The sequence below is a fragment of the Argopecten irradians genome, chromosome 3 (genome assembly GCF_041381155.1).
Source record: "Argopecten irradians isolate NY chromosome 3, Ai_NY, whole genome shotgun sequence".
NCBI classification, from domain to species: Eukaryota; Metazoa; Mollusca; class Bivalvia; order Pectinida; family Pectinidae; genus Argopecten; species Argopecten irradians.
In genome coordinates, this window is record NC_091136.1 from 17,801,524 (window position 1) to 17,815,939 (window position 14,416).

Genomic DNA, 14,416 nt, shown 5'->3' on the forward strand with positions numbered 1-14,416 from the left:
CAGATTTTTACAGAGTAATATTCTTAAAATGTATAACAAAAAAAATGATAAACAAGTTTAAACGTTAGTGACAAATCAAAATTAATTTGTATTTGTCAAATCTTGAAACATGGCGATTTCAGCGCCTGAACTTGGTGTTCTCATGTGATGCACCGTCAGTCTTTAGGGCCCAATTAACACTCCCTGTGGGGATCAATTAATCCACGTGGATCCCAGGAGTTTGAGGGTCCGTGAGTACCGAGGGTGATTTACCGGCCCCAGGAGGGAGCACTGCTACTGACAGCAACGACACTCGCGATATGTAAATGTTTCGTGTCAAGGATACAATCCAGCGTTGTTCTATCTCAGAGAGGCAAATGTGTAGTTTCGTTTTCCCAGTATTTAACCCACAAGTAATTTATGGTCAGACTGACATACAGTATGGGCACGTCTGTACGGGAGATTTGACTCTGACATCTTTCACATTTTCTGTTATGTTAAAATGTTTCGTGTCAGAATAGCGAATATGGTTCTCGTCGGGTCATGTTCTCGGTTATCTGGAAGCTCAGACATTTTGTGGTCCCCCTGGACTCTTTTAGAAGTTATACATTCTATGTATCAACTCCCAAGGAAACTATTCTTCGCCATGGGAGGTTTTGCTCGTACAAAATATTTTTTGTCCTTTTTTTGTGCAAAAAAATGAGGTTGTTGTTACATAATTTCAGAAACAATCAAGGCTCATCATGAAGTTCTCGGTTAATATAATACGTGTAAATGTTTATACCTTTATGAACCATGTTTTGATTCTATCTATCTTTTCAAGTACGTGTAATAAAATGTGAATGCCGGAATCAGACCATGCACTGAATTAGTTCTTATTCGGTTCAGACTATTTACATATAAATGCATAGTGACTTCAAAATGGTGAACGGATTGCTAAAAAATATTCCAGACTATATTGCAATGCAATCAGTAATATGTTAAAAAATACTCTGACCTAATTTACTGGACGTAACAGTTGTAGGTCATAGTTTACGATAAACCTATAATCATGTATTCAATATATTTGATATTTGAGAACATTGTGATTAATACCGCTCTTGGTTTGGTAATTCAGTCGGACAATGATGAAACATCACAAATGAAACAAAAATTTTTTTCAAAAAAGCAAATGTCAAGCAACAGGAATAAAAATAACGTTAAATTAGTATATTTTTAAATAACTTGTCTTGATGTCATTTAATTTGACGATGCTCTAAGCGACAAGTCAGTTTGTACGGTACATGTAGTTGGTGTTTACAAACGCCCGGAAGCTACACGGTGCAGTCTAATTTACATGTCAGATTCCGGATATGGTGCATATGTATTTGTTTTGTGCACCGGTCATGTATAACACAAAAACAACAAATTCGAAAACAAACTGCCTACAGCGTCAAGTACCCAATATCTGCTGACGTCACTTACCCAGAGCTATCGCATTTGACAAACTTATCTACACGTGTCATCTTGCATTAAATTCATATGTCACGGATTCTTGTTATATCAGAAATAACCGTATTGTCACATGTTATTTTTCATCTCAAATAACTATATTTGTTTTATTTCTGAAAAATGTTAATTTCAATGGTAGTGTGTTTATAGCTTCATATCTATATCTAGTTTAATTGGCTTTAAATTCTTGTCGCTATTTTATCGACTAGGATTTTTACTTTCATTCTAATTTATAGGCATTTAATCTGTTATTATTCTCTATCGTGATATTAGTGTCGAACTACATTAAATAATAAAGACGGATATAATAAAATGAAAAAGTTGTATTCTGTATATATAAATGTATAATGCTGTGTTTTATCAACCACCAAATTACAAGAAAGCTTCACATAGCAGGATATGATATTTCTAATTGAACGTTCAATGTAAGCATTGATAAAGGACAATGAGACACCTTCATTTTCACTAACTCCAGACATTAAATGATATTCTAGATATCTGCTGACTCTGCTTTGATGAGTATCATCATTGAAGGATGATAAAAAGAATAAAGGTTATATTGATAAATAGATTTTCTGATTTCCTGATGGCGCATCTTAACCTAAAGTTAACCGAATAGATCAGAAAATTGTATCTTCCATATTTTACATTTCTAGGAAGCAACTTTTGGACGCAATATGTTGCCGTTTGCAGCAGTTCAATAGGACCGTGACAAGATCTTTTATTCCGATTTCCGTGTTAATTTTCAACAAGTAGGTGTCCGTTGTGCTGCATTAGACTGTATATGAAACAAGATGTCAACCTGTGACATTTTGAGTCAATATGTAAAACTTTTGCTTAATTAACTCCCAATAATTTAGAGTCGCCGGTCACTGTAGTTTGTATAGGGGTACATGTCGCTTCAGGGTTTGGTTCATAATGAAGATACACAACCAGAAGTGACCACTGTCCAGTAAAGGACCCTGCAGCACGGACAGGCCGTGACAACGACACCAATGTATAAATAGATGACACAATCGTCTTAATATGTCATCACCGTTTTCGTCCACGCGGAAATACGTACTTTGTTCGCTATAAGGAGGATGAGATTCTGTCCTGTAGGTAAACTCAAACAGCGGATGTCGCTTATCTAACATCACGCCATACAAATGTCTATATATCTGTCTGTTTAGAAATTTGGAGCGTGAACAAGATAGAGTCGAGATTTCCTATAGATGTGAACCTATTAAAACTCCTAGCTCCACAGTAATAACTGCTCATTTTTTTTCTGTTGATATTATCAGCTATTTCTTATTTGCATGCACGCGCAATTTCTTAATTTTCGTAAGCATTCAAATTCATCATGTTCCTCTTATTTTCTTCTTCCGATTTTAAAGCAAATGTACCGACGCCTTTTCTTAACTAAAATTACATCCAGATTGAGTGGACCTTCAGGAGTTTAAAATGGCAAGGTTGGAAAGCGATCGAATTTTGTAAAGGAACATGAAGAGCAACATGGGCATATTTTAAAACGGCAAATTGCAATGTTATTATTTGATAATTAATTTGAAAAGAAATCACTGTATTTTTTTTATTTATATCTGATATAAACAATGGTCATTAGTTTTGTATGAATGAAACACGTTGCATATATACTTTATGACAGGACTCTTTGTTGTAATTAGTATGACGGCGGGAAACGTAAGGCGACCCGCGCTACTGAATTAAGCATTTAATTTATCGTTTTACAAATGTTAAAGAAGTTATATATAATAAGTGTAGTATTTATGGTAAGCTAGTGACTTTCTGGACTCCTCAAATTATCAATGTCGTTTTGCAGTAACATATAAAACAAATTAAAAACAGTTTCGGTAAGGAACATATCTTTAACTACCCTTAATAGTAAAGTAATACCTTCATTAAATGTGTTCGTACAAAAAGAAAAGTGTTGCTATACTATAGAATGTGATACGATATTAGGCGTACGGCGTTAGGACCTATTGTCCAGTGAAAGTTTGACACGAGATATTGTGTAAAACACCATGGGTGTTACAGCGAAACAGGTTTCTAAGTCATCCTTACGTGGTCAGTGAGAGTGACCACTAATGACCACTGTCCGGTGAGGTCCAATATGTGTTGACACGACTTTAGAATAATGTATTCTACAAGTACGGGGGATATACGTGGCACGGAAAACAGTATCAATAGCACAGGGGCGGGGGTGTCGGGCAGGGTGTCATACCGATACCTACCCCGGCCCCCCGGGAGTTGACACACTATTTCTTTATATAGGTACTAATTATCTCGCGCTGAGAGGTCATCTTATCGCGGACCACGTGGAAGTTCTCGCCAATGTTCACAACAGTCTCTAAGGGGTTTGATAAAGCAAGCATTGTCTTAATAATACTGACATCGCCGTGTGCTTTGGCGAAATAAGAATAACAACATTCATTTTTGACCGAATAAAAAAAAGAACACATGTTAATAGATAAGCTAGCACTTTGTCATAACTGACAATTGCTTCATGTTTCTCAGTAAAACTTTTCATACATTTGCCCCGTGTTAGATTATATATTGACGGAAAATAAAAACAGAAATGTGTTGCAATTAATATATGTATCTTAAGCTGGAATTTAGGGTACTGTATTTATTCATTCTCCGCAAACATACATTCAATATATTAAAAATAAATATGTTGCCATGTTTGTATACTGAAGAAACCAACTTTGTGTTTAAACTAAAAGAACAAAAAAGTCGATGTATGACTCCTAAAAACGTATCCTATCGCCTTCTTAGAATTCTTTAAAAGCATACTAGAAACAAAATAATTCATCAATATTTACTGCAAGTTGGAATCAACGCAAAATTCAAAACCTATACAACCCTGGAAAACACAAAATAAATGAATTGAAATTAATTAATTAAATAAATTGATAAATATTTGCAGAGAACGAAATATAAGCACGTAATTATGGAACCTTGTTGTATGGATCCCAAAGTTTTATTTTAATCGCGAGTTTTTTTGCTGTGTCATATGTACTTATTTGTCTCTATGAAATACAGATAAATATAACTCTATATTCAAACATTCATTCCACAGATTGCAGATGTGGTAATTAAACAGCATCGTTGAAATACAATAGTCTATTGTGTTTCACTATTCCAATATTGTTCACGTCGTGTATTTGACGAAATGCTAATGAACACTTTCATTTTTTGCTGGTAATATACATATCCCTCAATAACAGCTGTAGCGGCTATGATGAAAGAAATGGTGAAAAAACAACAAGAAAACAAATTCTACTCGTAATAATATAAGTGTGAATTACCTACAGAAAGTTGATAATTATTGATGTTAAAAAATATGAGGATTTCTCCGTCGGTACTTTAGTAAATAAACACATTGTATTGTTTGACCATTACGTTATGATGATTTGACCATTGTGTCGTCATCAAGGTGTGTATTTGTCACACCTACCACTTTAATTGGTCAATCGGGCCGTGACCTACCTGGCGTTAATTAATCAGAGCCATATTCTCACCCGCGCGCGGGGCGGTCACTTCAAACACTCACCTGTTAATTAATTAGGCAACAGGTGAGAAAATGGGTGGTTACCGACGGTAATGAAGTACAAGTCAGGTTCATTACTGGAGATTCAAGTCTGCTCCCAACTTTCATGAGAATTACACAAAATAAATTTTTAAATTCGTGAGTTCTATCAAAAGGCACAGGATATGAGAATTAATGATTTACAGTTTTAATATATTTTGACCCACAGAATGTCCGAAGACCACTTGTAGACGTTTTAGGGGGGAAACGACAAACTCTTCTTGATGTATTTTAATATTCTTTTTTATTGTAATACAGCTTGTACACTGTAGAATACGATTTTACAAGAGACATAGATAATCTAATTATCTAAATCTCTGATTTTAGCAATTAAATTTGATCAAGACCCCAAAAACATCCACATGTATAAATTGTCTACATAATATGTACTCTATGATGGGTCTAAATATCTTAAACTTAAAACATAATTAACTATATATTTAATTTGTTCCAACAATGTAACTCTCAAATACTTGTGTCAAAAAGTATTTTGGGGTTTATAATATATCACGATCGACGGGATCTCCTTGCTCACACACATGTTCAGGTTAAAGTTATCAAATAAATTTGATCCAGATGTAAAGGAAGTATAACGGACAGGTCTGTGTCAGAATATACGTATTGATAAAAATAATTCAGCAGTTATCTTTACTTGTTTTTTTTTTCTTTTGCCATGTAAATCTCAAATACCGCATTCTACAAATTTATCAAAACGAACCACTGCTGTATTTCTCTTATACTGTTTTCCCCCCAATATTGTTCTAAATTTTATTCTCCCTACATAGCATTTGTCATAAATAGCAAAAAATTGCTACATATACAATGTACACATAATAAATGTCGAAAAACAGATAAAGACTTATGTCACCTCCCTGTAGTAGGTAAACATCAGTTTTAAAATGTTTCTCTCGTAACGGTATAAAATTGAGATACCGTCGAAATAATCACAACATTCATCGTTGAAATGTTTTATTCAAAATAATAGGAATTTGTTACACAGCAAAATTTGATATAACATGTTTGTCCTACTGTTTTATATGATCAACAGGGTCTATCATTGTCCTATCGCTGTTTAAATTATCACTCAGGAATACACATGTACATGTATATTTAAATACTACCCCACATGTATAGCCCTTGACCTGATCAAAATATTTTCAGCAGTTTCAAACTGGTAGAATGAACAAGACTTAGTGGAAAAAGGGATATATTTAGAATACAATATGCCTTTTTGCTTCAAAGAGAAGGTATCATTCCTTTGTCCATTGTTGGGTGACCAACAACAATCTTCATTTGACCCAAGGAATTTAGACCCAATATCGCGCCTAATCAACTTATGTGAAGTGTAGGTCATAGTAATACACAAAACATATCTGCTTAAAAATTCCGGAAAACGGATTATTACCATGAACAAATAGATCACCGCCCTAAAACAGTTTATAGGGATAATGTTTAAATCCCAGATGATATTACAAGGACAATACTGTAAATATGTGTATCTGTCTGTATACTTAGCACTGTTCCTTAACAATGGTTAATCGTCGGGTATTTATTTCGTTCGAGTGTTGAAATATTTTATGAACTATGCTTAAAATTCCAGGGATGTTTACCGTTAGGTTCCCGATTGATGAATACCTTTTGTGCTTTGTTATTTTCTGAAACAATTTATGAACTTAAAATCTAAAGGATGTATGACTAATGAAAATCATATTTTACCACGTGAGAAATATTTTCAGAAATTCATGTGGACATTGTTGATTTAGATTAGTATTATTTTGACACTTAGCTGAGACAATTTGTCGTTATGGGGAATATATTGAATAAAGATGACCAGCGCACAGCCCCTACATCTCACTATGCACATGAATTCAGAATGTCAAATTATCGCTGTACCTGAATTAGCGCAAAAGGCGCTAAACTTAGAAAACCGCCAAAATTAGTATACGTACAATAAATAAAAGGAGCAAAAAGTATAACGGATGTCTGCAAATGTGTCTTAGGTCGTCCTGCTTTGCCGAAAGAAGGGATAATTTCGGATTTAAATATGTCTTCTGATACAAGTGGATCAGATATTACAAAGAAAACCAACTATTCATCAAAGCTGTTAAATCTGCGTACACCACCATTAGACATAATGTCCACGGAATGGAACCATAGTACATTCTAAGTGTATTTTAGTTGGAAGATTTAATGAGTAAGCCATAAGGACCCCACGGAAGTGTCCATGGGGTCATTAATGACAGCCGCTACCTGACCACTGGTCAAGTGTGTGGTCAGCAAACGGTGATCAAACGGTCATTTCATAAGGATGTTTTAATAACATTTTAAGACTGTATCATATAGTTGTTTTGTCCTTCTAGATCTCGCCAATGGTATCATGAAATCAAAGAAATATTGTTCATAAATTAAAGGCGACCGATAACAAATGGATATCTGTATATTCTTACATCTCCTTCTTCTGACCTTGCTTAACATTTCTTGTTTTGTAATACATTTTTGCTACCATTTCGTTAACAGTTAAAGAATCCTTGATAGACTTTGAAGTACAGATGCATCACATCATGCTAGTGAGCAATCCAATACAGCGCCACAGAGGTCAATGTGACCTACATTCTACTTCTTCTGAGCGTTAACGAAGAAACTGCCATATTTTAATAATACAAAAATGACGCATAATTTGCTATTATTAAACCGCTTTCGTCTTTTCGCAAAGTTGTAAAACAAGCAAACGTATAAAATTAAACCTTCACCTTTGCAGGCAGGTATTTTAAAACGATAAATACAAAAGAGAAACTAAAGATCTACAACGGAGGTCGACGTTAACATTTTCACTAGATACATATGTACGAATAATGTATAATTAAACTTACGGCACAGAAGTGACACGAAAAATGAACTATTACGTGCTAAGTTATAAATATTACGTGAGCACGTAAAAAATAAAACATTCACCTTACATAAAAAAAAATAAAAAACACATTTTTCACCCTACATATAAAAAGTATTTCTAGTCTGACACAATATGTTTTACGTGCTCAAGTAAACGTTTTACATGATCACGCAATAAGTTGTACGTGAGCACTTAAAAGGAAAACAATATTTTTCACCGACATAAAAAAAAATGTCTAACAGTAAAGAAGTATTTTTCGTGTCACTTCTGTGACGCCCTTGTAAACTGTGCATTTGTAATTAGCCCTGTATCATGGAAATTGCTGTTAACTTTTCTGGGTTTTTTTCGTGAATATGGTATGGCAGATGTGGCTTACGATTGGCAAAATACACGTTATATGAAACCATTTGCTCTATTGTATGTGTTTTGATTGAAGTATTAGGGATGAAAATACGAAATATGTGAGCAAACATTCTGAGCTATATAATGTAGGAGTCAAATTCGAAACCGAATAAAGGCTTGTTAAAACTTGACAGTCGTGCGATTTGCATTTTTCGATATAGATTCGGGGGAAACAAAGTTAAAGAAGGTGGAGATATATAGAGGGTTGTGATTTAGTGCGTGTTAGTTCTCTACTTCAATTCCATTTCGTACATATCATTAATAGAAATAGTCATTATACATTATAAACGCAACATTGAAAAAAAATGGCGTAAAAACAGGTATTAAAACAAAGTCTACTGCTTAATAAACTATGTTGACGGCTTAAACAGAAATACTATGCCAGACATAGTTTGTAGCTGAACAATTGGTTGATTTTTCTGCGTACGAAGTCCAACCATCAGTAATTAGAATAACTTTCAAATGACATGTTTTACAAGTGTATACTAAATACTTGTTCTATAACAATAGCATCAATTTACAAATTTCTTAGTGTCGTCCATTGCATTGAAAAAATTAAAACAAAACTCAATACATGAGCATTGCATATAAAATGAACCACAATTGTACAAATGAATGTATAACAATATCTTCTCTATCGTCAGATTCAATTCATAGCATTGCTATAAAATGGTAAGTCATGACTGAGTAAGTCATGACAGATTTATTACTTAAACAAGCGTTTTTATAACCAAAGTAATAAAATGGGGACATGGATAGGTTACCAGTCAGTAAATCAGCTACTGACCTCCCGTTAAGATACATCTTAATAATTAATGTTTTATCATTTCATCGCTTATAGCTTTTATACAATAAAACGACAAAAAGATTTAGTATTGTGTATATATTGCTCATGTCTTAAAGATAACATACGAATAGATATTGTTCTTAACTAGGTGTACGTGCTTGCAGTGGAAAATAAACATTTGAATTTTGAGACATTAATTTATCAAGGTTTTACAGGAAAGTGGAGTGTTTTACTAGTGTACTTGTGCTCCCGTTCAGCTAAACTGAATACAAAAACTAGGGAAAGCAAAAATATGGATACAGGTTTGAACTTCTTGATATCTAAAACGACATACAACCAACCTTATCCCTATTGATTAGAAATAACAATTTACTCACTTTAGTTAGCTCATTTGATCTTCTTGATAATTTCTTGTCAGAAAATGGTGAATGTTACGTTCCCTATAACTGTATAAAGTCTAAGATTTCGCAAACAATAAACATGTGACATATATCGAATTTTTCAATCAGCATAATTGATCTCTCTCTTTTTTTGTCTCATATTTTAATATTGTTCGGGATAACATTAATAAAGCCCGATAAGGTATGCAAGGAGATCTTCAGTTAGGGTCAGTACGAATAGGGACTGGTGACATCTGATTCACTATCAGAGTTAAAGTTTTGTGCGGATGGTCCTCTATAGACAAAAGACGTTAACACCATAGAATAAATTACTTTTGTGAAATAGTTAATGGTGTCTTCACAATTGCTTCCTCAGCGGAATAAGAATATTCATAAAAACAAGACGAGGTCAAGAGAAATAGCTGACGAACCAGCCTTGACATAAACTTCGTTATGCCACCCGTAATTAGCTGTTGAGAATCAGTCACATACAATATAATAGCAAATCTTAAAAAAACTCGGGAAACGCCAAAGTCCCATCCCATTTTTTCATCAGCAATCGTAGTGATCATATTGTTCGTGCAAGATTGAGAATGGAGTGCAGCGCATAAAAGTATTATTTATTATATCTGGTTTGTTTTTTCATTCACATTGGTACCAAGTGCACATCATCTGACGTAAAATAATAATAAAAACAATATTAACATTCTAAATAATATTAACCTTCTCAAACGTCATTATGAAACTTGTGAAGTCTTGGTTCTTTTAATTGTATGATCTATTTTGTACTTCAAATGAAAAATAGATAAAGTTCATACGGAAAATAAAAAATGGTAGGCGCCTCTTTGAAACGTTCAATATAACAAGTCGTATAAAAAGCATTAAATCAAAAGCAGATAAAAAGGAAAATGGAGGAGAAAAAGGGGAGGGATGAACATATGTTTTATTCCACTCCAAATTTGTTTTCCAAGCTTTCCTTATATTATCGATTTTAGGTGAAGGTAGCTTTCAGTGAGAAACCGTCCACTTATATCGTAAATTGGGATATTTTGGCGCCGGAAAATTTTCTCTCGATCGAGGACATTTCCAATTATGCATCGTGATATTCAACCAATAACAAGTGACGAGCAGTGTATTACCTTATAACTAATTGATTTCGGCAACATATACTTATTCAACCAATCAGAAAGGACAATGAAACTATTTATAGGTAGCCAATCGATAATACATCTGTATACGTTGTGCCATCTCTATAAATTAAAAAAAAATAATGACCGATGGGATTAATCAATATCATCATTATTTCATATCTTATGTTTTGACGATCACGTACTCTCGGTATATAAGGACATGAGTATACTCAGAATTGTCGAAACGTGGCAAGTGACCGCATTCATTCGTGAGATATGGTCACAGTGGTAAGTTTGCACATATTCATGTATAATATAAATATATACCAACTTTAAGCTTTTTTCTTTTCATAATATTGGAAATTAGCACTTGTTTCTATTCTTTAGCGACACTTGTGAGGCTGTTTCAATATCGTTAAAAACATAACGTAACATGAACTACAGGCAGTATAAATCATGTCAGTGTTCAAGAGAACACAAGTTAAGAACAGCAAAAAGTCGAATTGTAGACGTATTTTGATTAAAAGTCAGACTTGTTTAGAAATATTCATATATGTATAAATTACAAGTTAACATTATTTTTAAAAACTTCATCGAAAATGGAAATGCACCCATTGAAATTAAATTATTTCATTTGTTTTCGGTTTGCAACTAACACTATTGTTTTACATGTACCTAACGTTTTACGTCCTGTTGTTACAGAATAAGTGCTGCTTTATTAAGTTAATTTTCTAATTCAGATCAGCATTTTATCAAACTGGAGACTCTGGCATCAGTCTCGATTAATATTGATCACATATCTCTTGAGTTTTTCATAACAGAAATGTCAATAGTTGTAGGAAGATGCCATATAAAAATTAAGGCAGAGATACTTTTATGCTTGTACAATTTAAAAAACTCATTCATTGTATGATATTTTTGAAAACATGTGTTTCTTGCGTTTTGTTTCGAGCCAGAATTTCACAATTTTTTTCACTTGTAAATTCACCAGTACAACGACATTATGGTTGATTTTACCTGTACTTCTTTCAACAGTTCACAGCTATTACAAAAAAATATTTATTATTTTATTACCATGTTGCCATTCATATTGTAGCATTTAAATATAATTTGAAAAATTTAAATTTATGTTCTAAAATCGCAAATGTTACAAATATAAAAATAGAATAAAAATATATAAACGAATGTATGAACATCAGTTTTTTTTCCAAAATATATATGAGAAAAGATGTTCGATAAAATAACTTTTCACATATCAGACTGTAAATATGTAAGCAACGTCGTTTATTTCATAAAGGGGTTATGTTATGTGGAAAATGGTTGGTAAAATGCTTTTGAATGCTTCTCGAAGCTAACATTAATTCTAGAACGGCGTTAAATAATTAGACTGTATGTGTTCTACTGCGTAGCGTCAAATCTCCAATGTATATTTCAGGCCGACAAAATGGCGAGTCTAATATATCTAAATGCTGTGACAGTACTATTGTTTCAATCCACTCTGTTCGACCTGGCGGTAGGGGAAATAGACTTTCAACAGGCTATCATTGCTGGACAGACCCATTTTGACCAAATCATGGAAGACAGAAAGTCGTATGCAGGTAAGTTTACAATACTCAAACCGTCTCATATACTCGTGTCAGCTACATATTACACTATAACGATTATAGAAAACATCAATTATGTTTTTTATTGAATTAAACTCGTCATTTGTTTCTATAGTACATTTTGCATGGGTGCTGTTTTAAGGACTATTTAAAGATACCTTTGAAAGCTGGTGTTTTCACGAAAACAATTGTAAAAATCATAAGGTTCGAACTCGCTGCGAAAAGATGCGGGGCATATAATAAAATATCTGGTACCTCCACTCCTCGGCTACCATGTCCTAGCGATTGTTTGTTGGTTTGTTTGATAAATCAACGTCATTATAACATCCAGAGTCATGTAAGGACGGCCTTCCATGTATGCGGTGTGTTGTGTGTGTGAAGTGCGTGTTTTGGTGTTTTGGGAGACTGCGGTATATTCGTGTTGTATCCTCTTGTATAGTGGAACTCTTTCTATAGTGTTATATCACTGAAGCATGCCGCTGAAGACAACAAAAAATCAACATACCCCACCCGGTCACATTATACTGACAACGAGCGAACCGGTCGATACCAAATCACAGATCTAGAAGCTAAACTATTGCAGATTTGCGTTATAGCCCACAACACTATAACTGATGTTTATGTGACACATATCCCATAGAAAAGCCAAATTTAAACATGCCAAAATTTAGATAAAGGCACCAGAATTACCCGTCGCCAAAATATCATGATTTGCGGTAATTAGCGAAAAGAAGCATTCGCGAAAGAAAGTCGGTTTATGGTAGTTGTCGCAAAGTATAATTATTCAGATACTACTGCTTCTGTCGCATTTACGAATTTGCTAAAGAGGTACGCTTTTCGTGATTTCTCCACACAGAGTATGACGATGATACCACGCCTTACAGTTGTCGGTGGGCCATAGGAAAACTCCATCTCATGGAACCTGATGCAGTCTTGTTGGAAAAGAAAGCAATTATAGAACTAGAGGCAACAAAAAGTATTCTAAAAGGGTAAGGAATGTGGCGTTTTTTTATCATTTTTGTTGTTTTCTGAAACTAACTAAGAGTGTGCACTCTGATATTTGTCTTATTGGTTTATAAGATCTAAGATTTAATCTAATCTAGTAAAATTCCAATTTTCTTCACGGATTCTTTTGTATATAAAATCATTACGCCGTTGCTTTAGCCAATCAACAGTGACGTTACAACGACAATATTAAGATATCCAAGCACAGGTTAAGTTGATGGGTTCTTTATGCCGAACGTCCGTTTACCAGCTGATGTCATTTAAGGACTTTCCATATCATGATATGATTTGTGTAATGATTGGGTACTTGAGGTATTGGATATTGATGTAAGTGAAGGAACTTGCTTTCTCATCGATGATATCAACGAGCACACTCCCATCCAGTACTATCATACTGAGTATGTCAGCGATTTCACACCATTTTACTGAACATGAACAAGAGCAGAAACTATTAATTTAATTACCCATGTGCTTTAAGTTAAAGACCATTGAGCCTTCCAAAGAGGGGGAGCGTATGCGCAACTCTAACCAAGCGTGACCCGATGTCATGGAACTATTATGTTGGTCTTACGATGTATAATAGAATCAACATTACGTTAATACGCCTGGGAAGCACGTCACAACGCAGGATAAGCGATCAGAATATAATATAGAAAGCCAATAACGTAAAAAGATACAATACCCGAAAACGAAGGTTAATATGATTGGATTTCTGTTGTAGCGATTTCCCACCTGGAAGTACCATCTATGACATAAAAGATGACCCGTACATTATATCAGCATGGAGAGACAACTTTCCGTATTGTTACGACTTGGAATGCGAGAAGCAATGTGAGGACCCGTACTACACTTACTATAGGACTGCGGACGGGTCATGTAACAACGAACACCACCGATCCTGGGGGAAATCATTCACAGCCCAGCAACGTCTGCTGGACCCCTTCTACGATGATCCTTTCAGTATATATCATAATAATTAGTCTTTTGCTTTTCATATATCACACATACAGGTGGGGATATTTACAGTAAATATGATGAACGGGCGGAGTAAAAACTTTTAAGGATGTACTCCTCTGAGAAGTCAAAATTTTATTTTATTAAACCTTTTTTCTCATATATATTTTTTGAAATATCAGTTCATACCATAAAAGAAAATGCA